Source organism: Sorex fumeus, unplaced genomic scaffold, assembly GCF_029834395.1.
Source record: "Sorex fumeus unplaced genomic scaffold, SorFum_2.1 ptg000050l, whole genome shotgun sequence".
Classification (NCBI taxonomy): Eukaryota; Metazoa; Chordata; class Mammalia; order Eulipotyphla; family Soricidae; genus Sorex; species Sorex fumeus.
Genome location: NW_026606107.1, coordinates 1,917,134 through 1,938,771, shown reverse-complemented (window position 1 = coordinate 1,938,771; position 21,638 = coordinate 1,917,134). Strand labels below are relative to the sequence as shown.

At 40.7% G+C, this 21,638-nt stretch overlaps 1 pseudogene; it reads left to right on the top strand.

Annotated features, from left to right (window-relative positions):
- LOC130032582 (40S ribosomal protein SA-like) overlaps positions 1 to 21,332 on the top strand; it is a 58,970-nt pseudogene extending 37,638 nt beyond the window's left edge.
- The last annotated feature ends 306 nt before the right edge of the window (positions 21,333 to 21,638 follow it).

The window sequence follows — 21,638 nt, the reverse complement described above, 5'->3', positions numbered from 1 at the left end:
CTTCTTTCCCTATCTGGATGCCCTTAATATCTTTTTCTTGCCTAATCGCTATTGCAAGTACTTCCAGTACTATATTGAACAGCAGTGGAGAGAGTGGGCATCCTTGTCTCGTCCCTGACCTTAGGGGGAAGGCTCTCAGTTTTTCCCCATTGAGGATGATGTTTGCTGTAGGTTTGTGGTAGATGGCTTTAACTATATTGAGGAAAGTCCCCTCTATCCCCATTTTGGCAAGGGTTTTCATCATGAATGGGTGCTGGATCTTGTCAAATGCTTTTTCTGCATCTATTGATATGATCATATGATTTTTATCTTTTCTTTTTTTGATATGATGGATTATGTTGATTGATTTCCGAATGTTGAATCATCCTTGCATCCCTGGGATGAATCCTACTTGGTCATGATGTATGATCTTTTTGATGAGTTGTTGAATTCTATTGGCTAGTATTTTGTTGAGAATCTTCGCATCCGTGTTCATCAGGGATATTGGCCTGTAGTTTTCTTTTCTTGTGGTGTCTTTGTTTCCTTTTGGTATTAGAGAGATATGGGCTTCATAGAAACTGTTTGGGAGAGTTTCCGTTTTTTCAATTTCCTGGAAAAGCTTGAGAAGAACTGGCAATAGGTCCTCTTTAAATGTTTGGAAAAATTCGCTAGTAAATCCATCTGGACCTGGGCTTTTGTTTTTGGGAAGACTTTTGATTACAGTTTCAATTTCCTTGATGTGAATAGGTCTATTCAGGTACTCTATATCTTCTTGCTTCAGCTTTGGGAGATGATAGGAATCCAGGAATTTATCCATTTCTTCTAGGTTCTCTTGTTTCGTGGCATACAGACTTTCAAAGTAGTCTCTGATGATCTCTTGAATTTCTTTAGTTTCTGTTGTGATATCCCCATTCTTATTTCTGATTCGATTTATTAAGGCTCTCTCTCTCTGTTTCTTTGTGAGTGTTGCTAGTGGTTTATCTATCTTATTTATTTTCTCGAAGAACCAGCTCTTGGTTTTATTGATCTTTCGGATTGTTTCTTTGTTTTCCATGTCGTTGATTTCTGCTCTAAGTTTTATGATCTCTTTCCTTCTGCCTGATTTAGGCTCTTTCTGTTGATCCTTTTCTAAGGTCTTGAGCTGTGAGGTCAAGTTGTTTATGTGCATCGTTTCTACAGTCCTAAGATATGCTTGCAGAGCTATAAATTTTCCCCTTAATACAGCTTTCGCTGCATCCCATAAGTTCTGGTAGTTTGTGTCTTCATTCTCATTTGTTTCCAGGTATCTTTTGATTTCGTCCTTGACTTCGTTCTTGACCCACTCATTGTTCAGCATCGAGTTGTTTAATTTCCAGGTGTTTGATTTTGTTCTCCGTGTCAGTGTGTGATTCACTTCTATCCTCAGTGCGTCATGGTCTGAAAAGATGGCTGATACTATTTCTATCTTCCTGATTCTGTTGAGGTATGTTTTGTGTCCTAAGACATGGTCTATTTTGGAAAATGTTCCGTGCGCACTGGAGAAGAATGTGTATTCTTTCTTTTTGGGGTGTAAAGCCCTGTATAAGTTCATAAGCCCTTTCTCTTCTATTTCTTCTTTCAAAGCCAATAATTCCTTGCTGGGTTTTGTTCTTGTTGATCTATCCAGAGTTGATAAGGCGATGTTGAAGTCTCCAAGTACTATTGTGTTGGTAGCGATGTCCTCCTTAAAATCTGTTAGCAGTTGTTTTAGATATTTAGCTGTTCCCTCATTAGGTCCGTATACATTTAAGAGTGTGATTTCTTCCTGCTGTATGTATCCCTTGATGAAGAGAAAATAGCCTTCACTGTCCCTTCTAATCTTTTTCAATGTGAAATTAATGTTGTCGGATACTAGTATGGCCACCCCAGCTTTTTTGAAGAGGCTGTTTGCTTGCAGGATTGTTTTCCATTCTTTGACTTTGAGTCTGTGTTTGTTCTGGCTGTTGAGATGAGTTTCTTGTAGGCAGCAGAATGTTGGGTTCTGTCTCTGTATCCATTTTGCCACTCTGTGTCTCTTAAATGGTGAATTTAGACCATTGACATTGAGAGAGAGTATGGTTATGGGGTTTTGTGTCATTTTCTGTAGGGTGTGTTGTGGTTGTAGGGTTTGTCTTGTCTTATAGTAGCCCCTTTAGGCCTTGCTTTAGGTTTGGTTTTGAGTCTATGAAGTTCCTGAGCTGCTGTTTATCTAGAAAATAGTGTACTGTTCCTTCGATTTTGAGGGAGAGTTTAGCTGGATAGAGTATTCTTGGTGAAGCATTCATTTCAGTGAGTTTTTTTACTATATCTTGCCACTGCCTTCAGGCTTGCAGGGTTTCCTCTGATAGGTCTGCTGTGAATCTAAGGGGTGCTCCTTTGTATGTGATTTCCTTCTTTGCCCTTGCTGCTTGCAGTATTGTGTCTCTATCGGCAGCATCAATCATTCTAATTATGATATGCCTTGGAGTGTTTTTGTTGGGGTCTCTTTTAGCTGGCACCCTTCGGGCTTCTTGAACCTGAATGGCTGCATTGTGCAGCTCTGGGAAGTTTTCAGCAATGATTTGTTTGACGGTGTTTTATTCGTTGGGATTGTTTCCCTGAGGTTCAGGTAGTCCCATGATTCTAATGTTGTTCCTCTTGGAATCATCTGCTAGGACTCTGATTCTCTGAAAAGCTATTTTGAGGTTCCTTGCCACTGTTTGTTGTTCCGTGTTGGCTTGGCGCAGCTGATCTTCCAGCTCACTGATTCTCTCTTCAGCTGTGGTCATTCTATTTTTAAGAGAAGAAACTGAGTTTCTTATTTCATCTACGGAGTCTTTTAATCGTGACATTTCTGCTCTCATTTCTTCGCGTAATTTGTCGATTTTTTCTGTGGTGTTACTGGCTGTCTGTCTGACCGTTTCATTGAGTTGATTGAACATCTTGATGACTTCATATCTGAATTCTGTGTCAGAGAGATCCCTTAGGTGAGCTGTATCGACAGAATGTTCTGGATTGTTTTTGTTGTCCTCCACTTGAGGTGGGGATTTTCTTTGTTTCTTCATATTGCTGAGTAGGTTGGGGACTAAATTCCTTGGGAACTAGGTTCCTTTGAATGAGTAAACAACCTGCAGCCGGAAAATAGGCCACGCCCACTCTGAAGCCACGCCCACTTCTGAAGAGGCCACATCTCTACGGAAAACTGGGTTTGAGATGAGATGAGCGCCGCATGAGTAGTGAAGAGGGGACGGCAGCCGCTCACGGCTGCGTTTCTCCAGGCGTCTGCCGGGATGCCTGAGGTCCCGAAGGGAGAGATGGAAGTCCCGGGGCCACACACCAGGGGCAGGGATGACCTGGGTTTGAGACGAGAGGAGCGCCGCGTGACTACTGGAGAGGGGACGGCAGCCGCTCACGGCTGCGTTTCTCCAGGCGTCTGCCGGGATCCACAGGCTCTTTCTTACGGGCAGGATACTCTCGATAACTTGCTGGGCTCTCCAAGAGGGACGCGGGAATCAAACCCTAGTTGGAGGAATCAAACCCGGCCGTCTGCGTGCAAAGCAAACGCCCTACCTGCTGTGATATTGCTCTTGACTGTTTAAGTGAATTACTTGCTGAGGAGAAAGCAATACACCCTGGATGGAATCCCCCCCTTGGGATCTCCTAGTAATCTTGAGTAATCTCCGTAAGTGAGATTTTGTCCTTGAGAAGGAGTGGCCTTTACCTCTCTTTGTTGATTTGTTAATGTTCTACCCCACCTTTGATCCCCACCCTACATGATTCCTATATAACTGTGCTGTAAGGGGTGGTGGGGATACTGAAGACTGGAGAAGATGGAGTAAGACTTAAGGAAGAGACCAGAAACGAAAGACTGAAACCACAGAGTCAGGCTGGACTGGTTGTAAGACGTGCTGAAGAGAGAATTGTTGAAGATGCCGAGGACAAGACTCTAGAACTAAACTCTGGGAAGAAGATAGACTAGATGCTGAGGACTAGATGTTGAGGACAGAAGGTCAACGACGAGACGTTGAAAGCAAGGAGGAGACTTTGGAGACATTAACGTCTGCAAGGAGACTTGGATGATGGAACTCTGATGACTGGGACTATGGCCAAAACAACGACTACGACTGTGCTATTATGCGGGAGATCAGATCAGACGAGCTGGGGTGTCCTTTGCTCATCCTTCGCCCATCATCCAGAAGAGCCTGGGAAGGTGGCTCCTGGCCACTGAATGCCACCACCATGTCCTACCACATGATCTGAGCAACACCTTATCTGCAAGCCCAAGTATTTAAACTTCTAGCCCACTTGGTAATAGTTTATAGGAGTGGCCACAGGGCACTCTCAGCACTACTTGAGAGCGTCTAGAAAAATAGAAAGGCAAGGACAGGAAGGAGGGAGGATAGAAGGGAGGAAGGGAGGCTGTCTGAGAACTTCTCAAACGTAAGGAAAGCATTAACCATACATGTCCAGGAAGCTAAAAGAAAACCGAATTTTATAAGCAAAATACCTGTGCAAGGATGTGTTATTGTTAAATAATCAGAAGTCAATGACTAAACAAAATGTTGAAGGCTGCTAGGGAAAGGAGTTACATACAAAGGCATCTGTGTCAGACTTTCATTTTCATTAGGTTTATCAACAGAAAGTGTACGAGCTAGAAGAAAGCAGAATGACTTATTCACAACTAAGAGATAAAAATAATTGCCTGCTAAGAATACTGACATGGCAAAATCATCAGTCTAATAAGAAAAAGAAAAGGTAGATCTTTTTTGCCATCACCTGAAATGCTCTACAATAAATGCTGCAATGAGTTCTGCATAAGAGAAAACAAAAACTAACAAAATCTTGAGCAAAGGGATAAATAAGAACATATCAATAATATAATGTAAATTACTTGAATTCACCAATAAAAAGACAGACTGGATGGACAAAAAACACTATATAAGACACTCATATAAAAAAAAGTAAGTTTTATGTGAAAGCATGGAGCAATGTATTTCTCAAGCCAGATAGAAGGGGAAAATTGTTATTCTCATATCTGGCAAAGAGACTTTCAGATAAAAATCATAATAAATGATAAAGATATATATTATATATTGATCAAGAGATTGGTTGAGAAAGAAGATACAACAGTCATCAATATGTCTGCACACAACCCAAAGGAAGGAGTCCATTGACAGGAACATGATAATTGTAGAGGCTCTCCACCTCTGTCGACAGATGGCCAAACAAAAAAATACTAACATGTAACATAGAAATATGGCATTTAATGAATTTAAAAGGTAAACTTTATACATATATATGAAATTAATACATATCTTCTCAAATACACATGAAACATTCTTAAGGATAAATCACCAAAGTATGAATATATATAAATAATTCATAGATGGAAACATATATACACACGTATATATATATATATATATATGAAGACTTAACTGTTAGCATCTTGTTGGATCTCAATAATATGAGACCAGAAATCAACAAAAAAGATGGGAAAAATAAAACCCAAACATGTGGAGACTATGTCTTGGTTTTATGCTTCTGAATAACTCTTGGTTTGAAAAAGAAATCAAAAGGAAAAAATAGCTAAGACTTCTGATATGCTATACGGACCTTTGGAGATAAATTAATGGCATGACTCACTTAGCCACTGATGTCAGTCACACATATCAAGTCCTTCACAGTACAGTTGTATTTCTTGTTTGATTTTTTGCATGTTAGTTTTTAAAGTTTTGCAAAATGTTTTAGTGTCTATTGCACAGAAAGTATAATTTTTGATTAAGTTTTATTCAAAATATTACCTGAGGACAATAAAAACAGAGACACACTATCAGATATTATGGGATGCACAAAAGAATTATTAAGAGAGAATTACATGTCTTTATAGTATCACCAGGTGTGGACCAAAATGAAAATAAAAAATTAAAGTGTCATAAGATATTCCTGTTAACATCTATACATAAACAAATTAGACAACCTACAAGATAATGGAAAAGTTTACAGAATCATACAAACTTGTTAAGAATAAACAAGAAAGAAAAAATAGTTTGTATAGATCCAGAGTCTCCTGCCCTCTCACCTGGCTGTCCTCACAGGGGCCCCTTGAAGGGGAGTGGGTTGAGTTTCCCTCCCCTCACCGAGCAGAGCCCCAACAGCTGAAGACCTCTGGAACCTATGCACAGCCATGCTAAGACCACTCTCCACATGCTCAGATGAGCCTCACACATGAAGGAACTGGCAGAGGAGCCCAGGTGTGTAGGACCTGGGGCTGAGATCTCCAAGCCTGTTTCCATCGGGACTGGGCCTCCTCTACCCAGATCCCCCATCTTCCAGTAGCTAGACAGTTACACCCACCAGCTGTCATGTAATCTCACCAATGGCCAATATCCAGAGACTATAAAACCAAGCATTCATGGCCGCGCCAACTCTTATTGTCTAGTTTTTGCTCTCAGAGAACCCGGCAGGCTATCAAAAGTATCCTGCCCGCATATATACCTATCTGGGAACACCTGTAAAGGTAATTAGTGGCTGCCCCAAAAGCCTCCATCCCTCTCTAAGAGCCCAGAAAGCTACTGAGAGTATCCCACCCGCACAGCAGAGCCTGGCAAGCTACCCGTGGCATGCTCGATATGCCAAAAACAGTAACAATGATGATCCTCATTTCCCTGACCCTGAAAGAGCCCCCATTATGCCATCGGGCTACACTAGCACGTGACAGGGACGAATGGAGATGTTACTGGCGCCCACTTGAGCAAATCAATAAACAACGGGATGATAGTGACATATCCATTATAAATATAGAAATTGAAACTAAAAAAATATTTCTGGGGCCAGAGACATAGTACAGTGGGTAGGGCACTTGACATACACACAGCCAATCTGTGTTCCCTGGCATCTCATATGGTTCTCCCTGGACCCACTAGGAGTGATGCCTAAGTGCAGAGTCAATAGTAAGCCCTGACCACTACTGGGTGTGACCTGAAAACCCAAAAAGACCCAGAGTTTAGGCCTGAAATCATAATATTTATAGATGGAAATGTAGGACTCTCAAGGAGCTGGAGATAAAGGAATGTTCAATGGCCTGTATCCATTGGCAAAAGCAATTTTAAAATAACCCAAAAATAAGCAAGTGAGATTATATAAAATTAAAAATTTCCGGCATGACATTTAACTGACTTGAAGAAGAAATTCACACATAATACCTCAGATAAAAGACTAACACCCAAAATCCATAAAGCACTCACAGAACCCAGGAACAACAAAAAATTAGTAGCTTCATAAAATGGAGAGAAGACATGAATAGATACTTTCATAAAGAAGACATACAAATAGCCAATAATCACATGAAGACTTCTCATCATCACTTAGTATTAAGGAAAAGCAAATCAAAATGACAGTGAGGTATCACCTTAAGCTAGTGATAATGGCATTTATCAAAAAAAAAGAACAACCAAAACTAAAACAAGAACCATTGGTGGGGACATGATGAAAAAGGAACCCTCATTTGCTTCTAGTGGAAATACCACTTATTCCAGCCTCTAAGGCAAACAGTAGGGAGATTTTTCCCCCAAAATAAGAATGTAGATTCCATTTGACCCAGATATTCCACTCTTAGGTATCTACCTACAACAATTAAAACACACACACAAATATACACAAACACCATTAATTAGAAAAGATAAGTGTACAACTATGTTGTTCATTGCAATTTAGAACAATAGTCAGCATATGGAAGCAACCTGAATGTACAACAATAGATGAATGGATTAAAAAGTTGTGTTTATATACATAATGGAATATTATGTAGCAACTAGGAAAAATGAAGTCATGAGTTTCTCAGAGACTTAGATGGACTAATTTCCCTGTGGAATTACTAGAGAATAATCCAGCATGGGAAAGACAGAGAGAACAGAATATCAAGTGCCTACTATGAGTAGACATGGTATTACAAAAATAACTCAAACATGGCCACATCTTTCTACAAGTTAAAGTCTTTTGTGAGAATTTTGGGGGTATTTGGGGGAGCACAGGGTGAGAGACTGAGTTCATCATGTCGACCAAGACCATCCATGGTAACTCACAGTTCCAGAAGGCAGAATCTAAACGTTGGACATGGGAGTCTCCCGGTGGACGATTCCACAACGAAATAGACCACATCATATTCAATCGACGGTTTTGCCTGACCGATGTCGCTGTTGTCCCAAAATTTCGAATGGGATCGGACCACCGTCTCCTTCGTGCAAAATTCTACTTCACAGAGCGGGGAGAAAGGGCTGCAAAGTTCAAAAAGAGAACTCCCAGAACGACCACCAACTGGGAACTCTTTGGCACTATTGTGGCAACATGGGAAGATGCCATTGTTGACAACATTGACGAGGAATATGATCGACTGGTTCAGCACCTCCATGAATGTGCGAGGAACGCCAAGAGCGAGATAGCCACAAAAAAACGCCTGTCTTCGAAAACTCTTGAGCTAATTTGCCAGCGTGGTTTGGCGCATGCCTCAGGCAACTGCAAGCTAACATCCGAGCTCGCAAAGCAGTGCAGAGATGCGATCAAGGAAGACCTCAAAGAGAGAAGAGCAGAAGTACTAGTAGATGCGGCAGAAGCTGGGAAAAGTATTCGTTACGCCCGCCTGTCCTTCCCCAACTACAAGACCAAGATGACTGCCCTCCGACGTCCTGATGGATCCATCACATCCTCCAGAATGGCAATGGAGAAGATTATCCATGACTTCTACTCAAATCTCTTCGATAGCCATGTCCACTTGCCGACATACCAAATTCCAAGGATGGATATGTCGTTCCCAATGTTCTCCCTTCCGAAATCTGACAAGCCATTTTGTCGGTAAAGAAACAAACAGCACCCGGCCCAGACAAGGTCAGACCTGAACACCTGAAGAACCTGCCGTCAGTACTCCTCAATACACTGGCTCAGCTCTTCACTCGCTACCTGTCTGAATGCAAGTTTCCGTCCCAATGGAAAACCAGCAGGACCGTACTACTGTTCAAGAAGGGAGACATCCATGACATTGGCAACTATCGCCCGATCTGCCTATTGTCTGTCATCTACAAGTTGTTCACTCGAGTCATCCTAAATAGGATTGGCAGAACACTAGATGAAGGACAACCATGCGAGCAAGCCGGGTTCCGCAAAGGATTCAGCACCATCGACCATATCCACACGATAACCAAGCTCATTGAGGTTTCTCGGGAGTTCAAGATGCCACTCTGTTTAACGTTCATTGATTTAAAGAAGGCCTTTGATTCTGTTGAGACAGAAGCGGTCATTGAAGCCCTAGCCAATCAGGGCATTCAAGCCCAATACATCAAGATCCTCCGTGAGCTGTATTGCGGATTCACTACCAGGATCTCACCATTCTACAAAGAAGTGATCGTTGATGTCAGGAGAGGGGTTCGGCAGGGTGATACCATTTCACCGAAACTCTTCAGTGCCACCCTCGAGAACATCATGCGACGACTGGAATGGGAAGGAATGGGAGTGAAGATAGATGGTCGGCAACTACACCACCTCCGCTTTGCTGATGACATTGTTTTAATAACACTAAACATTAGCCAAGCGGCACAAATGCTGGCCGACTTTGACTGTGAGTGTGGAAAGGTAGGACTACAGCTGAATCTTACGAAGACAATGTTTATGAGAAACAGCCTCGTTCCTGATGCCCCATTTGCTCTCAACAGAACAACCATCTCCGAATGCAACAGCTATGTGTACCTAGGTCGAGAAGTCAACATGACAAATGACTTGGCACCCGAGCTGCGCAGGAGGAAGAGAGCGGCCTGGAACGCCTTCAAGAACGTCGAAGAAATAGCTAAGAGGACGAAGAACCTCCGGCTCCGGGCACATCTCTTTGATTCCACTATTCTTCCTGCATTAACATATGCCTCAGAGACCTGGGCCCTACGCAAACAGGATGAGAATGCTATTCAGGTCTCCCAAAGAAGAATAGAAAGAGCTATGCTTGGAATATCACTTTTCACTCAAATGAGAGAAAAAATCCGGAGTTCCGAAATCCTTCGCGATCAAGAATCAGGGACGCTGTCTCATTTGCCAACGTGTCAAAAATCAGATGGGCTGGTCACGTAATGAGATTTAAAGATGACCGCTGGACTAGAGCTGTTACTGACTGGATTCCACAGGATGTCAAAAGACCACGTGGCCGCCCACCTACCAGATGGTCAGACTTCTTCGTGAAGATCATGAACAATCGGTTTGAGACTCTTCATGATCCCAGAGTGAACAGATGCCATTGGGCTACACTAGCATGCGACAGGGACAAATGGAGACGTTACTGGTGCCCGCTCGAGCAAATCGACGACTAACGGAAAGTTAAGTGATTAAGTGATTGGGGGAGCACAGCTGGTGGCACTCAGGGCACTCAGGGACTACTCTCAGCTCTATACATATGATCACTCCTGGTGGTGCCTGGGAACCATATGGTGTTGGGAATCAAACAAGTTTTCTGCATGCAAGGCAAAGCACTTTAATCCCTGAACTATCTCTCCAACTTATCTTGTTAAAATATTTCAAAAATAACTTCTGCTTGTTGGTTTTATAATGTGTGCATGGCTGAGTGAAGTTGAATGTTAATACAAAACTTCATTTTATTTTATCTTTTATATAAGAGAGAAAATCAAGTCTAGGGCTTTAGTCATAGGTTACATTTTGTGCTAAGGAATTTGAACTCATCTGAATTCATGGGAGGAGTATGGGAGCATTAAATAATGGAATAATATAATATTTGGGTTTTCAGAAAGCATGCCACCTTAGTATATTGTTATGTTATATATAAATGTGGGTAAACTGGAATCAAGAAGACCAACAGAGAGGCTTTGCTGCAATCAAGGCAATAGGTGGCCTAAACAAAAGGAGTAAGAATATTAAAAAGTTTCAAGAAGTAGAATCAGAAACAAACATAGTAAGGAAGCAACAAAATGCCCAAAGGCAACACAACTGGCACATTCACCTACAGAACTGAGCTTATCTGGAGGGAAGTGAAAGGGGCCAAATGGGAGGTGTCCTTGGGACATTAGAGGTGGTAAGTGGATGCTCTGGTGACAGGTGTGGTGTTGGATGGTGTGTGCATGAAACTATCATGAACATTATTTAAAGAAATTGTCCCTCAATTTAATAATGAAAAAAAAGGTTGAGTTAGGAAGCAACAGAGTAGCTACAAAAACTGGAGTGTATGCTTAGCATGCACAAGGACCCAGGCTTGATCTCTGACACCCTCTGGCCTTCCAAACACTGTAGTACTGGTGGCCTCAGCACCAATGGGGAGCTGCTCCCACAATGTGGGTCAGTACCACACTTTGTGACTGATGATCACAGAATGTGTTATCGATTTACTAATCTCAGGATTCTACTCAAAAATACTAAGCCAATAAGATATTATTCCCTGAGTTTGGATTAATCAGTCTTTTGGAGACAAACACCTAAATAGGTAAATTAATAAATGTTCTCTACATTTTTATACAAAGATGAGTGTTGGGTCATAGCCAGTTATGCTCAGGGATTACTTTTGGCTTTATGCTTAGGGATCACTCCTGGTGATGCTCAGGGGACCATATCTTGTGTCAGGGATCAAACCTGGGTCAGTTGCATACAAGGCAAGCACCTCAACCCCTGTCTCTCTGGTCCTTGGACTCTACTTTTTAAAAGTGGAATTCATTGGAAGATGGCCTAGGTTATCCTTCTGAAGAGAGAGCTGGGTCTCTAACTTATGGTAACCTTGGCTAGAGTAACTATGGGCTTCTCTGCATTAGGAAATTGTGGATGATCTAAAGAGATTTAGATCATCATCATTAGATAACTGAATCCTAGATAACCTCCATCTTCACTGCAATGGAATGAGGAAAATACATAGTGTGCTTGAGATTTCAATGCCTAGGTAAGAGAATTCAACCTTATTTGTCTAATGCTGAGGCTAGAAAGTGGAGGCATTGTAATTCATAATTGCATAAGAACCAATGAAATGAAAAGGGTCAGTCTCACCAACAAATTGCATTTTCCAGAACTAAATCCAATATGATTTTAGGTATATGTCTAGATCTATCCAGGGGAGAGGATATGGAGGATTGATGGTATGGAAGAGTACTATGGGGAAGCGGTGCTCAATTTTTTTATTTGACTGAGGTTTTGTGATTTACAATACTGTTACTGTTACAATACTGTTAATGATAGTTTCTCATACACATAATTCCAACACAACACCCATCAGAGGTACTCAATTTTAATTATGTTGAGTGAGGATACTATGAAACACTTAAAAACTACACTCAAAATACATATTTTAAATGTGGATAATATGTGTAATTATATCATTACACTTTGATACAATTGTGTTGTGGAAATTAAATGCAGTAATGCATTTAAATTACTTAAAATACATGGGAATCCACAGAAAACCCAGTAAATATTACTAGTATTATTGCACAGCAACACGTGTTGTGGGAATGAAGAGATGATATATAGAACAATTAGTATAGTGCCCCCATGTGGACATAAGCAGAAACCAAGAGAAAAATCTATTGAGCAAACATTATATCTGGCTAGTATCAGGGTAAGGAGAGGGATAGAATCACTTTTAAGTCAGATGATTTTAACTGTGAGATTCTACTTTAAGATGAGCTTGAAAAAAATTGCAGAAACTGCTAATCTCAATGACAAAATGAGATATTATGAACTATCTCTGTGTTAAAAAACTAAATACAGAATGGTTACACTCAGTTGCAGGATATAAAGAAACATAGTAGGAGAATAATGCACAAAGACAATATAAAAGATGGGCAAGAGAACTGGTCTTTTGTAGTAAGTTTGAAAGGTGGGTCTAGGGAATTAGGACAGAGAAGGGACCACTATGACAATGATAGGTAAGTGGTCATTCTGGACAAGAATTGGATGCTGAAAGAAGGTAGACTAATATTCATGGTAAACCCTATCAGTAAGGCTTGTAAACCACAGTGCCTAAAAGGGAAAAAGAGAATGGAAAAATTTCCCGCCATAGAGGCAGACGGTTGGGGGGAGTGTAAGAAGAAAACTGATGACATTGGTGGAAGGAAGGGGATACTGTTGAAGGAACTGGTGCTCAAACATTGTACTCCTGAAACTCAGTCATGATTAAGTTTGTAAATTTATAATTCATGGTGATTCAATAAATTATAAATAAATAAATAAATACCATAAGGACCCTTGGGATAGTGTGGGGGCTTAGAATACCTACCTGCCTTGCAAGCATAATGCCTTGAGTTTGATTTTTGGTGCCACCAAACGCATTGAGTGAAGACCCATCAGTTCTACTATTTGTGCCTGACAGCTCTTCTATGATTCCCTAGCACCAAAAATGACTGAGTTTTCCTTTCTCTTTTTTTTCTTTTGGTTTCTGGACCACACCCAGCGGTGCTCAGGGCTTATTCCTGGCTCTGCACTCAGGAATCACTCCTGGAAGACTCAGGGGAGCATATGGAGTGCCAGGGATTGAACCTGTGTTAGCCATATGCTAAGCAAGTGTACCCACTATACTACTCTCTGGCCCCCAAAAGTGATTTCTAACTGCACCACAACTTGGTGTGTATAAACACCTTAACTAAAGGATATAAACCCCAGTGAGTGCAAAAACTGAAGAAGAAATATGCAAGAATCATAAGATCTTGTAACTCCAGCAAGTACATGTGTGAATGCCACACATGTACTTGCTGGTGAGCACTGTGACCAGAATAGGTGTGAGCAGCACAACTAAAAGAACACAACGCCTGGTGAGAGCATAATGAAATGTGCAAGCACAACAACCAAAGCGTGTGTGTGACCCCTGGTCATCACAACTAGAACATCAATAGAGTAAAAGGTGAAAATTAATACATATACAAACAAAATTTAGTAAGCTAACTTTTTAAAAAATATCCAAATACTATGATGGAAATATATAGCATAGTAAGAGTATCAGTGGATACTTGTTAAATTGACAAATGTTGTTATAATTTTCCCATTGTAGGAAGGAGCAATAAGACTGTAGAGAGTGCACTTGCCTGCATGTGAGAGACCTGAATTCAAACCCTAACACCACATATGGTCTGTGCCCTGCTAGGAGTGAGCCCTGAGCACCACCTGATGTGGCTCTCAAAATCTTGGCATTATTAATTGGAAGAGATTTGGGGCCACACTTGGCAATGCTCAGGGGTTACTCTGGCACTGCACTCTGGAATCACTCCTGGCAGTGCTTGGGGAACTGTATAGGATGGTGGGATTTAACCTTGGTTGACTACATACAAGACAATTGCCTTACCTGTTGCACTATCTGGGCTGAAGTGATAGCACAGTGGGTAGGGCGTTTGCCTTGCATGCAGCCAACATGGCCAGCCCGAGTTCGATTCCTCCACCCCTCTCAGAGAGCCCGGCAAGCTACCGAGAGAATCTCGTCCGCACAGCAAAGAGGCAAAGAGGCAAACCCTGGCAAAGAGGCAAAGCCTGGCAAGCTACCCGTGACATATTCAATATGCCAAACACAGTAACAATAAGTCTCACGATGGAGACGTTACTGGGCCTGCTCGAGCAAATCGATGAATAACAGGAGGACCATGACTGTGACCGCGTGTTGCGCTATCTCTCCTGCCTCACCATTGCATTATCACTGTCATAAGCAAATCAAGAATAACGAAAGCAAAAGTATAAGAGTCCTAAGTAAAAGATATTTATGATATTTAGCTAGTGATATTGTAAATTCTGATAAGAAATCCTTCAATAACTCCACAGTGATAAGATTCCATCAAAGAAAAATATACCAGGCCTGGGGAAGTGGTTCAAAAGTCTAAGCACCTGTTTTGCCTATGCAGTTGGTAGCAAGTTGATGCTTAGGGTTCATTCTACATTGTCTGCCATTATTCTGGCTCATTCACAAATGACTGTTTGACAACCCTCTTTTAAAGGTTCAACCCATCAGAGATGGAAAACCAAAAGAGACTGGCAATAGAAATTTGCCAAATGGCAAAGGAACTTGATATTAAATAGTGGATTTGACACAAAAGAGCCCAATGATATTACCCATTGCACAGAAGCCTTTTGGGTACCTTCAGCTCTTTTCTGGGAGGATCAGAGATATTTCATTGGGTTGGTTGTTCTTTAAAGGACTGTATATCCATACAATGAGAACTAAAACAGCGACTTCTATGAAGTTCTGGCTGCGATCCTTTAACAAACAGAAATGCCTGCACATGGTTTATGTTATTTTGTGAATTAAGTTCAAGAGGTCCTAACTCTAAGCACTATATGTAAAATAAAAGTAATTAGTGCAGCTGTTACTATTGGAATCTCCAATCTGTAACTAAGTTACCAGCAAAAAATGCAGAGTAAGTTTTCCATTTTAACTTAATCATGGTTCAAAGCAAGAACTTTGGATTGGTTTTCTTTTTGCTTCTTTTGGGTCCCTTGTAATCCCTAACACTACCACACACAAATACTACATAAACAAAAACCCAGGTGTAGGGTTAAAGATTTCTGCTTAGTTGATGTTATTTCAGGGCCTGAGTGATAGTACAGCAGGTAGGGTGTCTGCCTTGCACATGGCCAACCCGGGTTCGATTCTTCCGCCCCTCTCGATGAGCCCGGCAAGCTACCGAGAGTATCTCGCCCGCAGGGCAAAGCCTGGCACGCTACCCGTGACGTATTCAATATGCCAAAAACAGTAACAAGTTGTGAAACATTAATGGTGCCCGCTTGAGCAAATCGATGAACAATGGGAGGACAGTGACTGTGACTGACTGTGACTCTGATGTTAGTTTGCACAAAGTACTATTTTTGCTTTCAGTCTCCAGTTGCTTTTCAGAACTTGCCCCAAATGAGGTACTGTACCCTTTCCCCTATTTAGATTGTGCTAATTTATTCCTATCCTCAGTAGGTGCATCAATTGGATTTCCTCTCTGCCACTGTTTTACCTTTTCTTGGGGGTCATTTAGTGAATGCCAATTTACACAACTAATTCCAGTAAGTGTCCCACTGGGAGAAATTTGGAATAATTTGTTAGGTCCAGGCTTTGCACTGAAGAATGCCCAAAGTCTGCATTGTTGTTCTTTGTCCACTGATAGAAAATGGGGCTCAGCTATGCTAGTAGGAATCATTTACCCTAGAACTGTTATATCCCCCCCAGCAATTTCCCTTTTGGTGTTGTTATTATTTTCTGAAACTTAAGTACTTCAACAATTCTGTCTTCAAGATATCATTTTTTCTTTACCTCATCCAATCCTGGCAGTTTTCCTACCACTCTCCCCAGCATATTCTTCTTCAGAGAAATTCCAGCCCCTAAAACTTGCTATACCAAAACTTGAAGAGCTATACCATTTTAGTTCTATTCACTGATACCCACCTAGGTGTCATTTTTGTCCTTACCTCCTCGAATCATCAAAGTTTTCCTTCCATTTTTCTCAGCTCATACTTCTTCCCCGGAGAAGTTTAACACTTGCTTAAGGGCTATACAATTTTAGTCAGATTCACTCACTGATATCCCACAAGCTTGCTCTGATTTTACAAGAATGACAATAATAGCTAATTCTTCATGAATATTTCCTATGTGCCAAACAATGTGTCTGGCACAACACCTGTGGATCTCATTTCATCCTCACACATACTTTGGGCATGGGTAATTTTACTTTTTCCACTTTATCAAGAAGGAAAGTGAATATTAATAATCAAGTCTTCGAGTTAAGATTTGAGTCTAATCTTAAGAACCTGTGTGGTAAGCCATTGCACTATGACTGCTATAAGGGCTATGATTAGTAAGTGCTCAATAAATATTTGAATTAATAAATGATTAAAGGTCTTGGGTTTCCAAGGGACTTTCTCCATGGCCTCCCTAATGCATTCATGTGTTTTTACATTGCCCTGGTCCATTGCTCTAAGCAGGGCTTAGACAGATGGTTGAAGGAAATTAGTTTGTACTTGACATTTTCAAGCACAATTGAGGACCACTTCAGAAAAGTAGAGAGCAGTTCAAAAGTGAAATTACCTTTTTTGGTCTACTGAATAAGTTAGAGGTACTCAGGCAGTCTGCTCACTCTTGGCTAGTCTAAGAATAAAAGTCTTAGATCTGGGAATAGGTAAAAAGAATATACCACATTAATAGCTACATTTTTTCGAGAGTTTAGGTTGGGGTTAGACAAAGAGGACTCACAGAACGTCAGTGTGATAACATAATTTATTTTTAAATTCGAGTTACTTAAAGTCTTTGTGTTTTCGGTGATTAAATAAAAAAATAAAATTATAAAAAATAAAAATAAAAAAGTCTTTGTGTTTCAGAGTATTAACTTAGAGCAATCACTCTGGCATGCTTTATAATTGCAAAACAAAAATATTGAATTGAAGTGCTTTGAGACTTCAAAAGTTCTCTGAAGGCTTAGCATTATCTCCAGAAGATGTGGTATTCTAACACAAAGAGGTGTCATGGGAATGATTCAGGTTAAATAATAGATTAGAGAGAAGATAATGAGGAACTACTGAAACAGGAGTTTCTTGTTGGTAAGAAAGTTGCAATGGAAGTCTATTGTTTATGATACACTTTGTTTTGCTCTTTAATTAATTAATTTTTATTGAATCACTATGAGATACACACAAAGCTGTTCATGATTGGATTTCAGTTATACAGTGTTCTATCACCCATCCCTCACCGGTGTACATTTCCCACCACCAATATCCCCAGTATCCTTCCTGCCACCCCTCCCACCCCACTCCCCCAGCCTGCCTCTATGGCAGGCACTTCTCTTCTTTATCTCTCTCTCCTTTGGGGCATTACGGTTTGCTATACATATACTGAGAAGTTATATGATGCACTTTGTTTAATTAGTGAAACACCATGAGGTACAGTTCTGCACTTACAAACATTCGTGCTTGGGTTTCAATTATACAATGATTGAGTACCCATCCCTCCACCAGTGCCCATTCTCCACCACCAATGATCCCAGTAGCCCTCTCACCCCTCCATCCCTATATGATTCACTTTTAAATAGCAATTCTTCAGTGCAATCTTAGAAATTGACATACAACTGAAAGGAATTGGATAAGATCTTAAAGAATCATCCAGTGACTACAAAGTATGAATGATAGTGAAAAAAGACAAATATACCTTTCAGTCCCAGGACAATCTAGCTTCCATTAGAAACTCTTGCTCTATAGCTGTTTCCAAGTTTCTGATTTCATGTTGGACTGATAGAAGGAGAGAGATGGACTGTTTTGGGTATCCCTTTGTATTTCCATTGCCTTATTCTATATGGCACTTCTCTTGTTCTACCTTTTTACAAGTGTTTGAGTTGCTGTCTGCCTGCCTTTTTATTTTATTTTTAATTTTTAATTGAATCATTGTGTGATAGACCCTTACAAATCTGTTCATGGTTAGGGTTGAGTCATACACTGTTCCAACAACCATCCCTCCACCAGTGTACATTTCCCAGCACCAATGTTCCCAGTTTCCCTCCCATCACCACCCCTAGCCTGTCTCTGTGCCTTTATGGCAGGCGCTTTTCTTCTCTCCCTCCCTCCCTTTCTCTCTCTCCCTTTGTCTCCCTCTCTCACTCCTCCTACCTCCTTCCCTCACTCCCTCTCTCTCCTTCTCTCTCCCTCTCTCTCTCTTTCAATTTAGACATTGTGGCTTGCAATACAGATACTGAAACGCTATCAGGAATATCCCTTTATCTACTTTTAACACACAATTCTTGTCCAGAGTGATCATTCCCAGCTATGATTGTCACACTGGTCTCTTATCTTATTTACCCTCTGCCCCCACACACCTTGTGGTTGATTCCAACCATTAGCCAGTCCTCCTTGTCCCTGTTTTCCCTGGTGATGGATATTAATCTTCTACTATGTATTTTATATACCAAAAATGAATGCAATCATTCTATATCTGTCCCTCTCCTTCTAACTCGTTTCACTCAGTGTGATGCTCTCCATGTCCATCCATTTATAGGCAAATTTCATGACCTAATTTTTCCTAAAAGCTGCATTGTATTCCACTGTGTAGGTATTCCAAGTTTCTTTATCCATTGTCTGTTCTTGGGCACTCAGGTTGTTTCCAGATTATAGTTATTGTGAATAGTGTTGCAATGAACATAGGAGTGAAGATGGTGTTTCTGCTGTGTGTTTTTGGGCCCCCAGGGTATATTCCCAGAAGTGATATTTCTGGGTGAAATGAAAGCTCAATTTATAGTTTTTTGAGGATTATCCATATAGTTTTCCAAAATGCCTGCCCTTTTAGATAGGTCATCTGGTTTAATCACCTTTATATCTTGTTTAGTTTTAGAAATATTTAACATGCCCTCTGGCCCCAGGAATTATGTCAATTCAAGATGTGAACTGTGCTGGATGGCCTTAAAATAAGCAGAGCAAGCATATGCTTAGTAAAATAGCTAAATAGAAGCAATATTGAGATTGATAAAATGAGATGCTACTTCATAACGTTTATGATGATTATAAACAAAAGGACAGATAATATTCACACCCAAATATTCGTGAAGATATGGAGAAATAATTCTAGTACACAGATGATGGAAATGTAAAATAGTTCAGTCACTTTGATAGTCAATCTGGCAGTTCTTCAGAAAGTTAAACATAGATGGGACCACAGAGATAAAGCAGTGGGTGAGGAGCTTTCCTTGTACACAACTAATCTTGGTTTGATCCTTGATATCACAAAGGGATCCTCTGAGCATCTTCAGAGATAATGCCAGAGCATAGAGCCAAGAAAAACCCTGAACATAGCCAGACATAGTCCAAAAATTAATTAAATAAAAAAATATAGTTTCCATAAAACCTAACGATTCCGTTCAATTAAACATATACTTAATTGAAACATGCCCATACAAAAACTTGTAAAAATATCAACAATATTCATAATAGTTCAAAAACTAGAAACAATCCAAATGCTTATCAACTAATGACTGTGAAAATAAAATGTGGTATATCCATACAATGGAATATTTGTTAACCATATAGAAATTATAGAAATGAAGCATGAGGCGTACTGTATCATGGAAAAACCTTGATAACATTATGTTAAGTGAAATAAGCCAGACATAAAAGTACTATAGATTGTATGATTTCATTTATGTAATATGTATAGAAAAAGAAACTATAGATAAAATAAATTATTGGTTGCCTAGGGCTGGGAGGGGATGAGAAGAAATGTGGATTGTCCCTTTCTGTGCTACCAAGTAAGGGTTCCATAAGCTTGTCCTTTATTCCATAGTAAGTTGAAGGGAAACTTCACAATCTCCAGAGCTCTCTATGTCCTGCAAATGCAGGCGTTGGTAGGAAGAAAGAGGGGTACTGGATCCTTGGGGGAGGGATATGGGTACATTGGTGATGTTGATGTGATGTTGGAATTATGTCCATGAGAAACCATAATTGTAAGCCAAAATTTTTTAAATGATTTTTTTTAAAAATGAAGGAGGAGGATGTCCTCAAATTCCTTGCAGCAGACATCCACTTAGGTGGCACTAACCTGAACTTCTGGACAGAATAATACAATGCAAAAAAGAAAAGTGATAGCATCTACATCATAAATATGAAGAAAGCCTGGGAGAAGCTTTTGCGGGCAGCTCGTTTCATTGTTGCCACTGAAAACCAGCTGATGTCCAGGAATACTGTCCTTAAATTTTCTTCCACTGTCAAATTTGTCACACTTGTCTCTTCTCTATCTTATCTACCCTCTGCCTGCCCCCCCACCCCCACACACACAGACACTTGTGGTAGATTCCAACCACTGGCCAGTCCTTCTTCAATCATTGGCCAGCCAGTCCAATTGCTGACTGCTTCATGCCTGAATCTTTCACTAACCAAACTCAGGTGACTTTCCAGGACCTGAGACTTTTGGTGGTTACTGATCCCAGGGCTGACCGCCAGCCCCTCACAAAATTGTCTTATGTTAAACTGCTTACTGCATTGTGTAACAGATTCCTTCTGTGCTACGTGTACATTGCCATTCTTTGCAACAACGGAGTTCACTTGATAGGTCTCATGTGGGAGATGTTGGCTTGTGAAATTTTGTGCATACATCATGTAATCTCTTGTGAATACCCTTTGGAAGCCATGCCTGATATCTTCTACAGAGATCCTGAGATTGAAAAGGAAGAGCAGGCTGCTGCTGAGAAGACTGTAACTAAGGAGGAATTTCAGGGTGAATGGACTGCCCCCAACTCTTGAGTTTACTAGTACTCAGCCTGAAGTTGCAGGCTGATTTGAAGGGGGTGCTGGTGCCCGCCATACCAATTCAGCAGTTCCCTATGGAAGACTAGAGCACTCAGCTTGCCCCAGAAGAATGGTCTGCAGCTCCCACTGCTCAGGCCACTGAATCAGTAGGAACCATCACCGGGTAGTGTTTTGTTTGTCTTGTTTTAGAGTCACACCCAGCAGTGCTCAAGGTTTATTCCTGGCTATGTGTTCAGGGATCACTCCTGGTTGGACTTGATGAGCCATATGGGAGACTGGAGATCGAACTCAAGTAGACTTTCAAATCAAGCTCTTTTACCATGGCACTATGACTCCTGTCCCCATCAATGAGTGGCCTTTTTTTTTTTAAATTTATTTATTGAATCACCGTGAGAAAAGTTACAAAGCTTTCAGGTTTAAGTCTTGGTCATACAATAATCAAACACCCCTCACCTCACCAGTAATTAATTTTC